Raw genomic sequence first — 17,360 nt, forward strand, 5'->3', positions numbered from 1 at the left:
TCACACGGTTTAAGCGGGAATCTGGACCGGCTCTTGCTGCCTGCTTCCCCCACACCCCTTGTGTGTCTGCAAAGTGGGGAGGGGTGGCCAAAGGAAGTGACTGGACTGACGGCCTGTGGTAGGATGGAAGCCATGGCTTCTTGGAGGGCACAGAATGCACTTGAAAGTTAAGAAGTCCTGTGTATCCCTGGGGGAAGGTGGCCCTGTGGGAGAGGTCGGGGAGTATGCCCTGGAGGATACTGGTAGCATCTCAGAGAATAGCAGTGCCAGGCCTATCTCAGGAGGGGAATGGTTGTGGCCTCAGGAATAATGTTCCTGCCCTGTCGGTGCTGAGAGCTATACCTGTGTCTTATACCTGCCCCTACACTGCAGTACTGGGGCTCCCCTGGGCCAGATCCCTCAACTGGAGAACTAGGACCCCTCCCCCAGAGCCTTAGAGTTGGAACCTGCCCCCTGCCCCATCTAAATCCCAAACTCGTACCCAGAAAGGAAGAGAGACTCCTTCAACAGGGGAGAAATCACTTTGATGAGGAGTTTGAACCTGATGCATCAAAAGAGACTGGTGAACCCAAAGAGCTGGTTAACCCAGAAGAAACAATCAAACCAGAAGACGTGAAGTTACCTTTGTCAACATCAAATGGGGACGGAGGCTTCTCCGCAAGTGAGTTTAATTCTCTAGAATAAAGAAAAAACTTCCCCACATCCTGGAGAAGTGTGTACATTTCAAACTCCTCCCACTTTGGAAGCTTGATTAATGAAATCATCTGAATAATGAAGCATTCCAAGAGATTGGATTTTTCTCTTTGACTCAGACCACCAGGAAAAAGTGATTCTGGCTCTTCTAAAAGGAAAAAAACCCTGTTAGGTGTAACCTTTTTGAACAGTTTATATCAATTCTTCTTCCTCAGTATTATGTGGAAGCCTTATTTTCAGTAACCAAAAGTTTATTTTCCACTTTCTAGATCACAGCTTCGTGGTGTTGTTCTGAAACTGATTCTCAGGAGCCTTAAAATCCACTCATCTTGGTCCTTTTATTCTGTAAGCAGTGTCTGACAACACATTTAATTCTTGGGCTTTCTTTTTTTTTAACCCCCTTGCTAAAGATTAGATTGCAACCACATCAGTAAAATAAAAACAAACCAAAAAAAACTTTCTTTTTAAAAAGATTTTATTTATTTATTCATGAGAGACACAGAGAGGGAGAGAGAGAGAGGAGGGAGAAGCAGGCTCCATGCAGGGAGCCTGATACGGGACTCGATCCTGGGTCTCCAGGATCACGCCCTGGGCTGAAGGCGGCGCTAAACCGCTGAGCCACCCGGGCTGCCCTCCCCCGCAAAAAACCTTTCAAATAAGATACTGAAGATACGTTTCAAAAGTAATTTCGCCTTTTCTGAGTCTGTGCTAATGAATATATATGTGTGTAAGAGGAAGCCCTTCCTGAAATAGAGGAGAAGAGTAGTCAAAATAAGGCAGCAAATGTCCAAGCCTCCCTCCTTGCTCCCCAGCCGCATGACCTTGGGGAAGTCGGTAAGTTTTTTGAAGCTCAGTTTCCTTCATCTGTAAAATGGGAATAATGCTAATATTTCTCTTAAGGGTCTGCTATGAAGTTTAAAGATACCTGTTGATTGCTTAGTCCAGTGCCAGGTACCCTAGTGAGCCATGGAGAAACATTTGTTACTGTGATTGTTATTTTTATGACTCTTTTTTTGTGTCTGTCAAAACCCGTGTTGGAACATCAGAAATTGAACTTGACAAATAGGATTAGATGGAAGAGATCATGGAGAGCACTGAAAAATTAACGTTTCAGTATGATATTCTATAATGGGAACACAGATAAAAGTTGGTAAAAGGCATTTATTCTGTAAATTAACCGAAAGGTACTTAAAAATATTTCCTCTGTATCTTAATGTTTTTTTCTTACTGAAAAATACCCATATATCTAGTAATAAAAATAAACCAAGAGGTTTGTAAGGCAAAACCTAGTTTGCAACACTTAAAAAATACTATGGCAAAGTGTACATAACATAAAATTTACCATTTTACCCATTTTAAGTGTATAGTTCTGTGGCATGAAGCATATTCACAATGTTTCACAACCCACTTCCATCACCTGTTTCCAGAAGTTTTCCTCGAAACACTCTGTGGTCATTATATAATAACATCCCTTTCTCCTGCCCTCCAGCCCTTTGGTAATCCCTAATTTATTGTGAATTTGGCTATTCTAGATAGCTCATATAAGCGGTATAATGTTTATCCTTTTGTGTCTGGTTTATTTTCCTTAGCATAATGTCCTCAAGGTTCATCCCCATGGGAACAGGTGTCAGAACTTCATTCCTTTTGAAGGCTGAATAATATTCCATTTCACATACATAAACGTATTTTATCCATTCATTCTTGGATGGAGATTTGGATGATTTCCACCTTTTGGCTATTGTGAACAATGCTATGAACATTAGTGTTCAAAAAAATATTTTTGAGACCTTGTTTTTCATTCTTTTGGGAACACCTAAAATTGGAATTGCTGGATCATATGGCAAAGCTATGTTACTTTTTAAGACAGTACCCCATTGTTTTCCACAGTGGGTGCACCAATTTACATTCTCACCAACAGAGTACACATTTGCTCATTTCTCCACATGTTTACCCACACTTGTTATTATGATTTATAACAGTCATCCCTATGGACGTGAAGTGGTATATACTGTGGTTTTGATTTGCATTTCCCTGATGATTAGTGATGCTGAGCATCTTTTCGTGTGCTCATTGGTCTTTTGTATATCTTCAAGAAATGGGTTTGCCCATTTTTGAGTAGGGCTGAGTTTTTGGCTTGTTTTTTTTTTTATTTTTTATATTTTATTTATTTATTCATGAGAGACACAGAGAGAGAGAGAGAGAGAGAGAGAGAGAAAGAGGCAGAGACACAGGCAAAGGGAGAATCAGGCTCCATGCAGGGAGCCTGATGTGGGACTCAATCCCGGGACTCCAGGATCATGCCCTGGGCCAAAGGCAGGTGCTAAACCGCTGAGCCACCCAGGGATTCCCCTTGGCTCGGGTTTTGGAACATTAGAAAACAATTTGAGTTTGAAATAACTCATATGCTGGGGATATATGGGTTTTTATTTATTTATTTTTAAGATTTTATTTGAGAGAGAGAGAGAGATAGCAAGAGAAAGCATGAGCAGGGAGGAAAGGGAGAAGCAGGATTCCCACTAAGCTGGGACTCCAAAGTGGAGCTGGATCCCAGGACCTTGAGATCATGACCTGGGGGGAAGGCAGAGGCTTAACTGACTGAGCCACCCAGGCACCTAGTAAATGGGTTTAATATCTTAAAAAAGAAGGTGTCCAATTAAAGTGAAAAATACTTTTTTGGCTCCAAGGATGCTTTCTTTTTAAACACTCTCAAAACAAGAAGATTCAGGTCATATTCGTAAATGAGATCGCATTCCTGTTAGACAAGAAAATGAACAAGTTATAGGAAAAAACCAGCTGACTTTTTGTGGTTTCTGGGTAAGAATAGAGGGCCACTCAGAACCAATGATCATCTGGGAAATAAGGAAGCAGAAAATCTTTAGTTACGGTTATTTATAGTTTATGCCTAAGAAACAAAATCACCTGCTGGCCGCCCAGTACCCTGGCCTTGGGCGGGTCCCACAACCCAGAACTATCCTAGGCCCCATGATCTTTCCGAAGGACAGCTGAGGAGCCCCCTGACGATGTCCGTGATGCTTTGAGGTCACCAGAAGATGGAGACAACTGGGAGGGCACATCTGGGAGCTTTTTGACTGAACCACAGACCCAAGAGCTACGCAGCTGGCCTGGTCGGGGCCTACCATTCAGGCCAGGTGATAAAGTGGCCTGGGACACCTTAGCATCTGTTACTGAGCCAGCGGCTGTGAAATGCCCGGGCGGTGCTGCCATCACGTGTGGGAGGTCTTCCATAGAGTCTTAAAACCTTAGTGTTTGATGATCAATCATCAGGAGTCAAGGCTCCCACAGGGCCAGCCGCTCTTGGACATCGGGGTGCGCTTTGGCAAACCGGCCGTGGGCACCTCTCCCCTGCTGAGGGCCGGAGCAGTAGTTTATTTATTTTTTATTATCATTATTTTTAAATATTTTATTTATTTATTTATGAGAGACACAGAGAGAGAGAGGCAGAGACACAGGCAGAGGGAGAAGCAGGCTCGATGTGGGACTCGATCCCAGGACCCTGGGATCATGACCTGAGCAGAAGGCAGATGCTCAACCACTGAGCCCCCCAGGTGCCCCGGAGCAGGAGTTTAAACCTGTTCCTAGACGCACAGGGCCAGGCCTGGCGCAGCTAGTCGCTCGGGCGGGCAGGAGGGCATCCTCGGCTCTCCCTCTGGCTCTCCCTCTGGCCCCCGGGGCCCACTTGATTCCTCTGCTCGTGGGGTGTGGTGCCCTCCCGGGGCGCCGAGGCCCGGCACGGCCCTGCCCCTGCCCGCCAAGGCCCGACCTCACACCCCTCCTCGTGCCTTTCCTGCTCAACATCTCAATCCAGTTGGTAACATCTCAATATAGTTTTAAAACGTCGACACTGGGGGCTCTGTTCAGCCTCCGCCGGGGCTCTTGCAGGGCGCGCGGCGACTTCGGGGGGAGCGAGAGGAGTTCGAGGGGCTCTGGGGCGCAGGGGGGAAGAGCCCTCCCGACCCCAGGCCGGCTCCAGCGCCCCGGGTCGCGGGCACTGAATGCAACCCCAGCTCTGGCGTCCGGACCCCAGGCTGGCGGCGTCGGGGGCCGCGCGAGCCCGGGACCCCCCACTCCTGGGCCCCCCAGGCCGCCGCGCGTCTCTGTCCCGCGAGGCCCCGAGCTCCCACCCAAAGCAAGGCTTTAAAAATAGCCCCGGCGAGATCCAGGCAACAGGAAGGAACGCTTTTTTCTTTTCTTTTCTTTTTTTTTTTTAATGTGTAAGAAATGTTTTGCTTCTCGTAGGGAACGCAACCGCTGCAAGTTCCAGCACACTGGGCCCCTCCCGCGCACCCGCAGCCATCGCCGCCTCTCGGGCAAGGCGCGGGCCGCGTCTCCCGGATCCGGATCCGGGGAGCGCAAGTGCCCCCTGTGGCCGGCCCGCGCCTGACCCCGCGGGGCCCGGGAAGGCAGGAGCAGCCGGCGCCGGGCCCGGGAGGAAGTTGGCGCCGCGGGCCGGGCGGGGGCCCGAGGGGGCCGGGGCCACCCCGGGGCGCTGCGCGCAGGCCGGCCCGGGCTCGCGTCCCCCCCACGTGGCCGGCCGCCCGGGGCCCCACGTGGAGGAGGTGGAGGAGGAAGGAGAGTCGGGGGAGGCCCGGACTCCCGGCCGCCGCCGCCGCCGCCGCGGGACCCCCGCCCCCGCCCCCGCCGCGGCCCCAGGGCTCCGCGAGGGCCTCCCGGGCGGGGCTCGGCCGGGGAGTGCCCGCCGCGCCCGGCCCCCTCGCCCGCCCGCCGCGCCTGTGTGCACTTTCGCGGAGCCACTAATCCCCCGAGAGAGCCGATTTGTAGTGAGGAGTATCTGTAGGGGGCGAGGCCGGCCCATGTGGGGTTGTGTCATTGGTTTGCAAAGAGAGACCCCGCCTTTGCCCAAAAAAAAAAAAAAAAAAAAAAAAAAGAAAAAAAAAGGAGCGAGGAGTGAGCGAGCGGCGACCCTCACCTCGCCTCCCGCCTCGCTCCTGCGCAGCCGGCGGGCACCGGGCGCCGCTCCGTTCCCTTTCTCTCCGTTTTCCGCCTCCTTCCCCGGAGGAGAAAACAAATAAAGAAGAGCAAATAGCCAGGAGGCGCGAGGCATCCAGGACGCTCCCTCCCCCGGTCCAAGTTGGAATTAGCATCCTCTCGGGGGTGAGCGCGGCGCGGCGCGGGGCGGGGCGGGCCGGGCCGGGGACCCCCAGCGCAGCCCCCTCCCCTCCCCTCGTGCGGGCGGGCGGGCGCGGGGCCGGGGCCGGGGCCGGGGCCGGGCGCGGAGGCTCGGGAGCCCGGTGGGCGGAGGAAGGGGGTGGGGTGGGTGGGGAAGTAGGAAGAGGCTCGGCGGCTCGGGGAGGAGGAGGAAGGGAAGGGGAGGGGTAGGGTGGGGAGGGGAGGGGAGGGGAGGGGAGGGCGGGAGGGGGAGGGGCGGGAGCTGGAGAGATTAAGTTTTTGTGTGTGTGTCCCTGTGTGCGTGTGTCATTTTAAGGTGGCCCGGGAGCGGCCAGGGAAGCCGGCGGCGGCCCGAGGAGCGAGGGACCGAGCCGGGAGCCATGCCGCGCTGAGGGGGGGCCGCACAGCCGCCGCCGCCGCCACCGCCACCGCCACCGCCGCCGGGTGGGGTGGGAGGGGCGGGAGCCGCCGCCGCCGCCGCCGCCGCCGCCGCCGCCGCCTCCCGGGTGGGCGCCCTTCCCCGCGGACGCCGGCGGCCCGGGACCAGGTAAGAGGGGCCCCGGGGGAGGGCCGGGGCCGCGGCCGCCCCCGCCTCACCTGCCGCCGCGGGCTGGGGGCGCCGCGCCCGCGCCTCACTGCGCCACTCGCGGGCGGGAGGAGGGCGAAGGACACGGGGCGGCCTCCGAGGACATCTTTGCCTGCGCCCCCGGGTCCCCGCGCGGCGGCCGGGGGCGGGAGCCGGCCCGGAGGTCCCCGCCCGCCGCCCCCCGCCGCCCATCGCGCCCGCCGGCGGCCGTTCGTGCCAGGATTTTTGTTGTTGTGATGAGAGTTGATGAATGCGAAGTAGGCGGTCACCTTCCTTCCCATCAGGATTGGCAAAAAAAAAAAAAAAAAAAAAAAAAAAGAGAGAGAAAAGAAATCCCGAGCGCGGCGGCGTCCGGAGGGCAGCGGCGGCGGCGGCGGCGGCGTCTCGGCGACGGTTTCCTAGGCGCCCCCGGCTCCTGCTCCCCGAGGCCGGTGGGTGCGCGCGCGGGGGCCGGCGGCGACCCAGGCCGAGCGCGCGGCGCGCCGCGGGGACAATACGGCCGGATCCCCCGGGACCGGGAGTCCGAGCGCGCGGGGCCTGGGCGTGCGGGGCGGGGGCGGGGGCGGGGGCGGAGCGGGGTCCGCGGGGAGGCCGGGGCGCGCGCGGCTCGGGGCCCCCGGGGGAGCGGCCCCTGCCGGCCGGGGCTCCCGCGCGGCGCCCCGGGAGCGCAAGTGAAAGAAGGAGGGGAGGCGAAGTGGAACCCTTTTGTTTTGCCGGCCCCGCATTGTTGGCTCCTCCGGGCGGCCGGGCCACAGCTGCCGCCGCCGCCGCCGCCGCCGCGCCGGGCTCGGCCCGCCAAAGTGGCCGCGGGGCGGGGGCGCGGGCGCGGGCGCGGGGCCGGCGGGCGGGCGGGCGCGGGCGGGGGCCGAGCGGCCCGGGCATTTCCTCTGCCCGTCCGCGCTCCCGCGGGCACCACTTCCTCCTCGCCCGCCGCCGCCGCCGCCGCCGCCGCGGACCCGCGCTGCCCGCCTCCCCCTCCCGGGCCGCACTTTTCGGGTGGGGCGAACCAAAAAGAAAAAGTTTCGCAGGAGGGGCTGGCGAGGGCGCGCCCCGGGCGGCGGGGACCGTGCGCGGCGCAGCGACAGCCGGGCCGCCGCGGCCGCCTCCTCCTCCTCCTCCTCCTCCTCCTCCTCCTCCTCGTCCTCGTCCTCGTCCGCGGCAGGACTGACCCGCGAGGCCGAGGGGAAGCGCCTTCCTTTCTCCCGCTCCGCGCGGCGCTCCGGGGCAACTTGGGCAGAGGCGCGCGGGAGCCGGGGCGCGCCGGGGCCTTTCTCCGGCCCGAGGCCCCGCAGCCCGCGCCGCGTCCCGGCGCTCGGAGGCCGCGGGCCCGGGAGCTCGGCGCGGTCACCGGCGGCCGCGGCCAGACACCCGCGCGCACACACGCGCCCCGGGGCTCGCTCCCGGCCGCGGCGGATGGACCCGGACCCCGGGTGTGCGAGCGCGCGCCGGCGCGGGGGCTGCCCCCTCGCGACCCCGAGCGCTCGTCCCGGAGGCGGCCCGGAGCAGCAGCCGGCTCCAGGGGTCCCCACGGTTAGTGTTTTGCAGGGGAAAGGAGAAATTCTTCGTAGAAACCCCCGCTCGCTCCGCGTCCTTGCGGTGCAGGCTGTGCCGGGGGCCTCCGTCGTCATGCCGGGCTCCCTTGCCCCATCCAGGGTAAACAGATCTTTCTGGAATTTTTTTTTTCTCTCCCTCCCCCCCCCCAACCTCTTTTTCTTTAAAGATCGGAGATCAGGTTAAGTTCTTAGAGAGTCAGATGTGAGTGGCTTGAAGGGTAGACAAGAGAATTGTATTCTATAAATATGCATTGGGAATTTAAAATGCTAAGTGCCTTATTTGCAATTCCGTTGGATATTCTAGAGACTGGTATATTTTTATCTGACATGGATAATTTGGAGGGGACGTATATTTTGGTTAGTTTACAAAGTGATTTCTGCCTCCCGACTTTGGCGACATGTATTAAACTCTCTCCTACTACTCTTTCAAAGAAGAGTCTCTCTATCTACTGGGTGCTTGGGTTCAAAGACGGTTTTAAAATTACCTCGTGTTCAGTACCTAAGACTGCTGTTCTGCCTCTAGGGCTCTCACAGTAGAACTAGTTAGTTTTCGTGTACTTTGGAGAATTCCAGTGTTTTGAGAATTTTTTTAAATAAAATCCTTTACATTTTGAAGTAGTGGTACTTTAAAGGATCTTGTTTTTATAGTCATTTGATTTCAAAGAGTACTTCTTACAGCAATTATAAAGTGATCTTCAAAATGCTAATTAAACACTGTAAGTCAGAGCAGCTTTAATATTGGAAGAATTTTTCTTCTTTTTCCTTCCTTCCTTCCTTCCTTCCTTCCTTCCTTCCTTCCTTCCTTCCTTCCTTCCTTCCTTCCTTTTTTTAACTATCAGGGACTATATCCTAGAGTTGAAACACTAAAAAAATCCTTTTGTCTGCCATCAGATCTCTGAACTGCTGTGACACTCTCCTGTAAAAAAAAAAAAACAAAAAACCCTGGTGCCCTTTTTATTGCCCCCAAAAGAAAAGTTAATGAGATGGTAGGTTTCAAGCAAAAAAGCAGGCCCTCCTTCTTGCAAAATATGCTTACAGTTGCCATTGAAGTTGTATGTTAGCCGTGAATGCACTTGCCTTTAATGAAGCCAGTTTAATCGTTCACACTTGATCAAGTATAACAGGACCAAACAAAGGAAATAAGCCAGCATATTTCTGTAGAGCGTTGAGGGGTTTAGTGTAAGTGTTGATGTCGGGTCAGTCCCTCCCCCCACTCTGCCCGCAGTGCAAAGGAGTGAGGGTTGAAGGCAAAATGGGATTTATGGCACTGATTGGTTTTTCTGTGCCCCAGGGGTAGGGGACCCCAGTTTGTCCTTGTAGAAAGCAGTTATTAGAGGGAATTTTAAAATCTTGGCTTTGGAGCATGTTTTGAACCTGACAGGGTGCTTTTTGGTTTAATCCTTTTTCCTGTTTGGGAAGATAAGGCTAAGGGTGGGGGTTGGGGGGGGCATGTTGTCTCCCTCATTTCTAATTGTACCTTAATAAGGCTGAGTGGTGAGTGGTGTGGCTTTGCAGTTTGAGTTCCAAGCCCTGTGTTATTTATGACTTCACTTGGGATCTTTTGAAACTGGCCCTTGAATGGGTGTTCTCTTGGGGGGGAGGGGCAGAGTGAATTACCTTTTCTTAACTGTGATTTTTCTAAAAACCCTCTTTGTCCCTAAAATGTATTTCTTTGCTAAGCACAAGTTGCAACTTTTCCTGGGACTTAGTCATCAACTCGAGGAAGAAATATCTGCCAAGTGTGTCTTTTTAAGGTTAAGAAAGTAAAAAAGTTTGGCTACTTAAAAACAAACACGACTAGCCTGGTAAAAATACACCAGTGACATACTTTGTGAGATATTTTGGCCTTTTAAGACTCAGGGCACACCTGTTCCTGTCCCTACAGGGTCGAGTTTGCTTTCCTTGGCATTGTTAATCTGGTCGTGTACACAGATGAAACAGGAAAACTTGGCTATCTGTATAATCATTAACTAGCCAATCAGTTATCCTTTCAGGGAATAATTGATAACTTTACTCTCGACTTTTAAAAGCCCCCAAAAGAAATGGCATCTGTAAGTCTGGCAAGTGTTTTAAAGGGAGAGGAAACACAGCCACCACCACAACAAATAAATAAATCTACAAAATCAACCTGCAAACTCTTTCAGTGTTCAGAGTAGCTAGCTTACAAGGTCAGTAAATGATGAGTGTATAAAATCGGTACTGAACAAGCAGTGCTCGGCGTTTGAAAAGGATATTGTTGGAACTGTTTAAATACTATAGCAAAGGGAGCTCAGGATGGCTCACACCACTTGAAATCCTTGAGATTCTCGGATTAAAAACAAAAAGTGCCTGCATCTCAGGCTCGGCCCCCTCTTTGAGATCTAGCATCAGAATGCCATTTGCCAAGTCCTTTTCCTTCTTGAATCCCTTTTTGAATGCAGAGTTACACCCTTTGCTTTGAACGCTTTCTCTAAATGGAACAAATTTAAAGAGTTGCAGCAACGGTGGAATGGCCATCCCTGTTGTCATTTTTTTTTCTTTCTTTCTTTTTTTTTTTTTTTTTTAACCACTGTCACTTTAATCTAGGAGGGCTGTCATCATAATGTATGTGAGTGCAGCCTGGGTCCCTCTGTGAATAATCTTCCTATCAGTGACAAGCAGCAGGCTAAGTGTCCCGCGTCCCTGATATAGGCCACAGACCATATATTCATAAAGTACATGATCAGGAGAGGAAATTTATCTGGTGGGCAGGGCACACAACTCAGGTAATATTTCCACTGGCTGGCTGATAGTTCCATTACATAGGCCGCAACACGGTTTAGTAGTCATTAAAAAAAGGGGGAGTGCGGTTTGCGTGACCCTTTGAAGAGAAGGACTTAGCAGAAGGGACACCGTCTAGGGAAATATCTGGGTGCTTTCTCTTCCAAGATCTTCCCATGAATTACTAGCTAAGGAATGCTCGTGTGCACTACTGAAAACTTTTAGTAGGCTCATGAAAATGCTGGAATGGATATACAGTCTGAGGCCGCACTGCCTGGGTAGATGTATATCAGTTTTCTCCCTTACAGCTGGTGAGCATGTCCCAGTTCACACTGCTGCAGTTAGAGTTACAGCACACTGGGGAAGGGGGAAAACGCAAGCCTTCTCCCCACAGAGGGTCTCCAGAAGTTAATTTCATTCTTCAAGTCTGTGTTTGATGGAATATGTATCAAAGACATGAAAGGTTTGGTTTGGTTTTAAACCCTATCTCTGGATTTGGAAAATTATACTTAATCATCGCTAAAAACTTCAGAACCATTTTCAAGGTGGTCAGTGTTTGTTTTGATCGTGATTGAATGGATGGCATCCAAAAGCAATCCATGTGACTCGAGTGATACTCACAAATTAATGTTTGGGCCAGCATCTGCAGTTGGATTTTGGATATCATTATAGATGTTTAAAGCCTAAATTTATGGCTGCACTTGGGCATTTAGGACTTCCCCAGTGAAAAGGACTTTGCACATTGTGCAAAAAAAAAGGGGGGGGATTCACAAATGAATACAGAATGTACAATAGGGAGAGAGCCAGGCTATTGTTTGTGTGGAATGTTGACAACGGGAGCCAAGGGGCAGTTTGGCCTTCATTCTTCCAACTGCTCGAGAACACAGAAACTTCAGGAGCTGCAGACAGGATGGAAACCAGAGGCACATTCATCTGTCTTTGCTTGGCATGGCAGTCTGGGCCACTGGTCTACTCCCTTTCCAGAGTTTTCTTAGAAGGTGGTCTTTTTTTCGGACTGTGGGGACCTTTGTGCGCTCTTCTCAGTAATCTGCTTTTTTGAATCAAGATTCTAAAAGCAGAGAGAAGCGTTCTTCAAAGAAAAGTGTAAAAAGCAGACTCCCCCCACCCCCAATGCAGTTTTAGGGAATCGGATTCAACCCTTACCAGAAATTGAGGCATTTGGAGTTGCAGGAAGCTGTTGTGTTTATTTTTATTACTCCTCATGTTGAAGTAGTTTTTAATCCGTTTGTAGCGTTAGGGAAAGTACAGCTAAAGTGAGTATTTGTTGAGTTTTCGCGTTTGGTTGTACGGCCACTGCCTTTTCTGAAAACCCTCTTCTGTATGCATCTTTCTCCCCATTCACAAAGCCCTCCTGCCTCCAAGTGACAGCTGAGGTTCCAGAGCGGAGCCAACTCTGTAGTTCAAGTGACAGGCATTACTGTGCCCTTTCTCCTTTGCCCCTACCCTAAGTGGAATCCGTATAGACATTGACTACCATTGAGGGCTGATACCTGTTGGGATTTTATCGAGGTACACTTGGCTAAACCTGGGGGGCCAGTTGACCTTTCCATCCGTATCAAGCCTCTCCTATCCCTCCTGGAGTTATTTCAGAGATGATCTGTTTTAACTGTTTCTATAACTAAATTTAACAGATGGTTGTCAAAAGTTGGCTTAATGTTCACAAAAATTCTGATAAAACTGTTGGGTTCTTATTCATGGGGCAAGTGATGCTTTTGATTTTATGAGGAATTGGGACTTCTATCCTGGATAATAACAGAGCCTTCGGTTTTTCTCGGTGGTATTAAGAGGATGTTAATCCCCAATAGCTGTTGTTGTCTGAACTTGGTGTGCCGGACTTTGTTGTTTTTGGGGAGTCCAAAAAAGTCAGAGGCGGGGTTGGAAGGTGGGGGAGGGCAGTGCTTTTCATCCGTTTGGTTCTTAAAATCTTTCCCACTTGTAAAATGCAAAAAAAAAAAAAAAAATGCACCTTCCTTTGTGTTGTTGCTTTAACTCCCTTCAAAAGCAATCTATTGATCAGCAGAAATGTGCTTTTTGCATTAAAATAAGTCCTTAATTATGACTTGAAAGACACTGTTACTGGCTTGAAGATTGATTGGAAATAGTGGCAATATTTCTGCCTCTCATCCCAGCCTACTTCGTGGCAGGGAGTGGAAGGGCCTTTTTTAAAAGATGTGTTAACTTAGGTGGCGAGCGGGTTCTTCTGCAGCGCCGAGGCTAGCCAAGGGGTTGTAAACTCACTGCTGTGTTCCAGCCAGGCCTGAAATCTGGCCTGCAGCAATCTGTCCAAGCCCAGGACAAACAAAAACTTCATTATGGTGTCAAGGAGTCCCAGGAAGTTTCTTTGGAAGGAACTGTAGACCAAGACCACAGAGGTCAACTTCTCTGGCCTAGTGGGATGTTTCCCTCCAGTATGGCAACTTGAAAAGCCTTCCTCATGGTGTGGCCTCTCAGAGAGCCCATAGAGAGAGGAGTAAATGGCCGGAATCAACCTGGAAGTGCTCCTAGTGTGCCTGCCCCAGGTGTGTGGGAGGGGTACTGAAGAACAACAGGTGAAGTTCCTTTGCTGTAGGGGGTGTGTGAGGCCAGGAGAGGGTTTGTGCACCTTTCCTGTTGAATGAGCTCTGTCTGGGACTTTATTCTTTTGTTGATGGATGTCTTTAGTGTGGTAGGCCTAGAAGCACAGAGGCATAGTTTATACTTTGCGTATTCAGCCCCAGGTGGGCCTCAGGAGGGGGTGGGGACAGTGCTTTTTTGGATGGTGGAGAGCCTGTGGCATGTTGCAGCTCCCAGGCGGTGCCAGCAGTGAGCAAGGGAGGGCTCTCAAGAGCTCTTGACACCCTGTCCAGGAATTGTTGAGGGGACTGGGAATGTTCCCCCTGGAGGGGAACAGCCTCACTTGGTCACATGGGCTTGCTTTGCCAGGAGGGACCGAGTCCTGGTGACACCAGGGAAGATTTGCTGGAGAAGCTGCCAGGCCAGATGGCTGCATGGGCTCCTGGCTGCATGGGTTCCTAGCACCGGCTAAGCTTGGCCGACCGCTGCGTGAGATGTGAATAGGTGGGACAAAGCTTTCCAAACACTGGAGACCACTGGGACAGCCCTCACTTGGGGACACTTGCCTAATGAACTGGATGGGGTTTGGGAGAAAATGCTGCATTTTCTTCCCAGTGGGGGTGACAAATATTTTTAAAGTTTTTTTCCTATTCCTTCTCCAGACGTTGAACTGTGGTCTGCAACGCTGGCTGATTGCTCCATCTGCTCTTCAGGGACTGGATGGAGCAGGAGGCCCAGCGTAGATGCCAAGTGGGAATGACGTTTCTACCCAGGAGCACTCAGATGTACCTGATTCCTTTTTCTCTGCGCTTTCTGGTTTTGGGCTAGAAGTCCCTCCAGGAGGGCAATGAATAAAGAGTATATGTTTTGCTGTACGGATATCAGTATGCACATAGAAGTGCCTACAAGTAGAATCTCAGAATGTTTTTGATCTTAAAACCATTTCGCAGTCATTAATCTTCACGAGGCTCCTGCGGGCTAGGTAAACAGAGCAGCAGAGCAATCGCTGTGTTGCCCGGCGCAGAAGTAGTGGATCACCTCCCCCCACTCCAAGGAGGCTGGTGTCGGCCTCTGGTTTCCGTGGGGGGGCCCCGGGAACCCCCGCGTTCCGCCCAGACTGACCACAGGGCGACTTCCTGTCTCCTGCCTGACCTCCTGATGCGGGGAGGGCCCGGCTGGGCCGGCGCGAGGCCTGGCCGCCGCACCTGGCCGCCCGCCGCACCTGGCCGCGCTCTACCTGAGGGGCGGGGCCTGGCCGCCTTGCCCCGCGCGCGCCCCGCCTGGCGGCGCCTGCGGTTCCGGGTGCGGGACCCCCTGACCTGGGCGCCCTGACCTCGGGGCCCGGCCCGCCCCTCCCGGCCCGCGCACCTGCGCCCCCCCCCGCGCCCCCGTGACACCCCCGGAAGCGCCCCTCCCCTGGCGCTGGCCCTTTCACTTGTAAATGCAGCTGTTTCCCGCCGTGGGGAAGCCTTGGAGAGGTGCGAGAAATGGCCCGGCCCCCCGGGCCCACTTCCTCCTTCCTCCTACAGGCCATTGTGTGGGGTCCGATCCCGGGCGGCGGGGGTCCGGGCCGACACCGCCCACACCCGCTGGGCCGTCTCCCCCGCCCCCCCCCCAGGCTCGGAGCCAAAGCAGGTACCTGGCAGGACCGAGCCCGAGACCCCCACCCCCAGCCCCCCAGCGATCGTAGGCTCCAGGGATCCCAACCTGGGGTCTCCTTGGTCCTGTCTGCCCCCCCTGCTCTGCGGGGGGCCCCCAAGGGGCCAGGCAGGTCGCTGGTTCAGGGCAGTGGCCACATCCTTGCCACTTGGCTGGCTGAGCACAGGTCCCCTGGAAGGTGCCGGCTGTCCCTCCTCTTGGAACCTTCCAGTCTGGGTGTTTTACTTGTGCTAGCAATTGCGCGGTGGTCGTTGCTGCCTGGAGCCGCGAGGGCCACGCAGGCCTTCCTCACGATTTACATCCAGGACAAGTGACCTTGCCCGGCTTGTCACACTGCAGCCCCCTCCAGTGAGTGTAGCCGGTGATGGCCTGGGGCTTTTACAAACTTTGCACCTCTCTTCTTGCTGGAAGAAGCTCTGTGTGTTTGACCCTTCCTCTCCTGGCTGGCTTTAATTTGAAACTCCGTCCACCCAGGCCTTTTAAATAGTACCCTTATTTTTAAGGTGACCTTAGAACTGCAGTTTCATTGAGCATTTACTTAATATCTTTGTTTACTCCTTCACTTGGTGTATGTTGCCATCAATCTTGACGGTGAGGTTGGGCGATAGCAGCCACAAAAGGCCCTTGGGCGACTTGCCTGTCATCCCCTGCCCCAAGCGGCAGAGCTGGGACTCGAACTAGGCTGGGCCATTGGCGGTGGGGTTCAGGCAGGATTCCTTGGCAGACGAGAACCTCCTCCTGTGTTGTTGGGAGCCTGTCTTGTCACCTTGAGAGCAGAGGGGAAGTGAGAATTCAGGCTTACCCAAATCTGGCGTGTTCTCCCCAGGATTCACATGAGCTTCTCAGAAACAAACCTCTTTCTCAGGCCCGGGGTGACTTCCAGATCACATGGGGCTATGAGAAGTCTGGCTTGTTTTAAATTTCCGTCTTTGATTAGTGATCTTTTGTTAGGATCTCACAATCTAATGCCAGGGAGGAATTTCTAGATAGTTTCCTGGACTAGGCCTGTTTCAAATTCCCTACACTTTTTGGGTTAATGAACAGCATGGCTCCTGATCAGAAGCCTCAGGCAGGCTTAGCAGTCAGGGGCCCCCCGTTGGATGCGTGGGGGGAGCTCTGCCCTCGGGATCACAGGCTCTGTGTGTAGGCGGAGAGCAGGCATCCGGAAGCACCTCAGGAGCCAGGCACAATGCTGTTGCTCCAGCCACGTTCCTTCTCTCCCGGGTAGAAGTGAGGGTGGTGGTTTACCAGTGAAGAACCCCGCCAGTCAGGAAGGCTGAGTAACCAAGGGAGCCGGAAGTTTAGTTTCCCGGTGCATCTTGAGCTGGTGTCTCTGTAATTGATTGAGATATTTGGCTTTTGGTTGGGACTTGGGTACAGTTGGGGATGGCTTTGCCATGATAGCCAGGTTAGACCCCTTCTGTGCTCTCAAATCTCATTTTCTCCCTTGCTTCCTTCTGGGTGTCTGATGGAACCACCCCACCTCCTCCCAACACACACACACACACACACACACACACACACGGATTATGTGGATAGCTTTTACAGTGCTTAGGGTTTTTTTGTGGTAAAATTGGATTTGGTGGCCACATATCTTTATCAGACTCAAATGTCCCAAGTTTGTGGTCTAGGTTAGTGATCTCAGAGTTTTTTTTAAAGCCAGTCCCCCTTCCTGGTGTGTGCCCCTTTGGTGGTGGGGAGGGGCTGGAGGTGGTGGGTGGATGCTCCCTTCCCTCACTGTACTCTGGCTGCTGCTCACTTTCCAACTGGATTCATTATGCCATGGAGTTGCTTTCTGTGTTCTACACAGGGGCATCTGGGAAGAGAGGCAGGAAAGATGGGGAGGATTTCACCTAATTGGAATAGTCTGTTTGCACCATTCCTGTAAAAACCGGCCAGAAACTTGATTCTGCTGGGTAAACCTCCTTTGGGTTGCTGCCCTGCGTTTGTGTTGGCCTTAGAAAGGAATTTGAAATCATACTCCGGAACAAAAGGAGCTGCCTTCTTTTCAAAGAGTCTATCAGAGAACTGAAAGGGAATGACACAAAGTTGGGTGTGTCCTGAAATCTGGAGAGGAGCCTGCTTGGGTGATTAACTCACCTGAAAGGCACCCAGAGCAGGTGACGCGAGAGGGCTGGCTGACCTTGGCTTCCTGCAGGGTAAGGTCCCCACAAGGTGGAGATTTTCCTGAAAAACAGGCTTTCCTTTACTTTCCTACTCTTCCTTTCACCAACATGTGTGTGCTTGGGAAATCCCTGACATCTTTGCTGGTGCTCCAAGGCCCCCTGTGGGGGCTGCGGGTGGTCGGGGTGGTGGTGGGGGTACCCCGCAAACACCCCGTCTCACTCAGCTCTTGGGTTTGGCCTGGTCTAGAGGGCTGAGGGCAAGGCCAGGAAGCAGGGGGTGTC

The 17,360-nt window shown here is 53.0% G+C and overlaps 1 protein-coding gene across 5 annotated transcripts in view; it reads left to right on the top strand.

Moving 5' to 3' along the window:
* The first annotated feature begins 5,608 nt into the window (after positions 1-5,608).
* The window catches only part of CTBP2 (C-terminal binding protein 2), a 157,230-nt gene continuing 145,478 nt past the window's right edge, over positions 5,609-17,360 (top strand). Inside the window, exons 1-2 of one of the 5 annotated variants that reach the window (XM_072804942.1) lie at positions 5,609-5,826; positions 6,158-6,388. The gene's annotated coding sequence lies outside the window, so the exon portion shown is untranslated. Of the gene's footprint in view, positions 5,827-6,157; positions 6,389-6,715; positions 6,859-7,937; positions 7,958-7,983; positions 8,081-17,360 lie in introns of those variants that run through there. The other 4 variants (XM_072804946.1, XM_072804943.1, XM_072804950.1 and 1 more) reach the window with 4 other exon arrangements.

This window comes from Canis lupus, chromosome 29, assembly GCF_048164855.1.
Source record: "Canis lupus baileyi chromosome 29, mCanLup2.hap1, whole genome shotgun sequence".
Classification (NCBI taxonomy): domain Eukaryota; kingdom Metazoa; phylum Chordata; class Mammalia; order Carnivora; family Canidae; genus Canis; species Canis lupus.